Source organism: Pterocles gutturalis, unplaced genomic scaffold (genome assembly GCF_000699245.1).
Source record: "Pterocles gutturalis isolate BGI_N339 unplaced genomic scaffold, ASM69924v1 scaffold41624, whole genome shotgun sequence".
In the NCBI taxonomy this organism is placed as follows: Eukaryota; Metazoa; Chordata; class Aves; order Pterocliformes; family Pteroclidae; genus Pterocles; species Pterocles gutturalis.
This window is the reverse complement of record NW_010129764.1, coordinates 151340-154189: the sequence shown is the minus strand read 5'-3', so window position 1 is coordinate 154189 and position 2850 is coordinate 151340.

The window sequence follows — 2850 nt, the reverse complement described above, 5'->3', positions numbered from 1 at the left end:
GATGACTGGTGTTTGGGGAGGGACTATCAAAAAAGCAAACTGAAAACTTTCAGCACCTCATCCCTCAAAATATTTTTAGTTCACAATATTCTGTGCCATGCATATACGTGTATATATATAGAAAGTCCATGTTTCAAATCTCCCAATTAAAAGCACATTTTAAAAGGGGGAGGGGAATTAGGCAACCCTGGTTTTTTTCATTAAAATATGCAGAATTTCAATCAAATGAAATTATTATCATTAAGCTACATTCTAGTTCAAAAGAACACTTCAGTGGATGCATTTTTGTCAGTCCTAGTCCCACCTGGTTGTTCAAGCAGAGACAAAACAAAGAATTTCTCCTTCTCTATGAAACACAAAATAGCATGTAGATTTGTGGCGTGTCTCTTACAAGCTGGGTCCAGAGCGATTCCCTTCAAGGACTGTGTAAATCAACACTCACCCTGAGACCCCTAATTTATACCTGCCATAACGTTCACTTACCAACCTAGCACCCAAATAGCTACTCTCATCCTCTACACATACTTTCCTCCAAAAGATAACTAGCTCTTTCAGTGGCTTGTGTGATATATAATATCCACTGCAATGCACTGGTGGAGGCAAGAAGCTCTTTATTTGCTGTCTGGAGGCAGAGACGGATCTGGTCCCCCTTCTGGGCACTGTAATATAATGGGTCATTTCACATGCGTTAAAGTCTCCACATTTACCAGCCCCAACACCACCACCCAAGGAACCTGCAGGGTATCCCTTGCAACCCCATGACCAAGTTCTGCCAGGACAGAGAGTGCCTTTTCCAAGTCCCTACCACAGCTAGTCACGTATGCTCAATATAACCCCCATACAAAGGATGGTGCCCCTTACTATGCATGGGGCAATCTTTGGGACGAGTGTATTCACTGTTGTCCAAGAAACTTCAAATAACCATATGGCAATATAAAGATAGCAGGGAGCTACGCAGGTAACGCAGTAGCGGTGAGAGGCATTTCAGAATCCATGTTCATCCTTTCTTGCAAGAGTGTTCTCCTGGCACATTTCTAGTCATTTGTCCAGTGGCACAGAAATACTCTTGATTTTCACGTATAGGACTTGCATCATTTTCCACAACCTGGTCCATTGACAATAGCATGTCTACTGGCACTCAGCCTGAATTTTCGGCACCGCATCTCGGCGTGCAGCAGACATGCCCCCAGACATGGGGGTATATCCATAAACTGTTATGTATGACGAGCTGAGCTTGCAAGAAAGAGGATGAGAATGTAAATAAATAAAAACTAAACACAGAGCTAAGTGGGGAAAGCGAGGCATGTCAGAGAACTGAGTTCTAGCCCCTGCCGCAGAGAAGATCCATCATTCAGCATGAGCATTCATTCTGAAGCAATAAACCCTGCTGATCTTCACTGGCTTTGAACACAAGTACAGTTACAACTTAAAAAGCACCTGAATAGTTGGGCCGTCACAGAGAGATTCGGAGAACACACCAGAAAGTATCAGATTTAGGGTTTTACTGAGATCTCCAGGGTAAGCTGGGAAGAGAGGATTTTTGTCTGGATAGAGAAAAACACTGTATCTCTAAGCATTGTTTTGGCGGTCAAGAAATTTTTACTTCTGTAAAGCTCACCTGACAGCTGGATGCTCTCATGCAAGGAACTACACACCAATGAGCAACACCTGTCCTGCAAAACTCCTTGCAAAAACACAAAAAGCAGAGAAAACAAGCCTTGCTATCTTGTTTACACATGAGAAGCTGAAGCACACCTCCAGCAGTGGGTGAGCCTCTGAATATACAAGCACATTTGTTAAGATTTCTCATAGAGCCCTCTTACATCCTTTCAGTCACAGCCCTGAAAGCAGACCATAATGAACAGGCAGACAGTAAGTGAGTCAGTAGAAATGCAGAGGCCATGCAGACGTGATGTATTGCCACTGTCAGGAAGACACCTGTGTGCGGTACCGGTGCAGCCTCAGAGTGACTGCTCATTAGATTTGTGACAGAAGTAACAAAAGGCTAAAAATACACGAGAAAATAAATTGCCAGATTTACACCAGCTACCCTGTCCAGAGGGCAGCCCCAAGCATAGGGTCACCTGAGAGTCAGCAGTGGCATCCATATGGGCTTTGAACCCTTGTTCCAAGTCAGTCTGCCCTACAAATCCCATCTGCCCCCACACAGGTGACGCTGGGGTCTTTGCAAGGAGGAGGTTGGCAGTTTTGTCTGCACAGCATAGTTTCTTTGATGTCACGACAAGGGCAGATGGGGCAGACAAAGATTTCTTGGATAGATGGAGAATGCTGGGGCTAGTCTGTCCTACGTACTACACTTAACAAAATTCGAAAGCACACAAATTTATCCACCCCTTGGAAATACCGATTGCTGCCACCAAAGGCAGCCCCAAGGATGTTGCTGTGAGCAAACACCATATGGTAAATGCAGCCTTCAGGCAAGGGACTGCTCCTATGATGCACACAGACGTAGAGGGTCACTCTGAGCTGACCTCTTTTTACTGGGGAAGAAAAGCACAAGCCTTAATAACCTTCCTAGAATAAGAATATTGCCCATAACCCAACCTTCAACACAAATTATTCAAGAAAGAGATGAAGAATCTGGCTCATGTCTTCCAGAAAATAGCAAAAGCAACCTGCAGGTGCCTGTGAGATGAGCTAGGGAACAGGCTATATTTTTATACAATGGACTTCATTCAAAAATTGTGTTTCTTAGTTTCCAAGTGAGAAGCAAAGAGCAACACACTGGCCCTTAGGCAAAAGTTTTCCTTTTTGCATTGTTTTTGTCACAGATCATTAAAAAACCAGCTTTTACCAGACCATTTTAAAAACCACACCATATCCTTATGC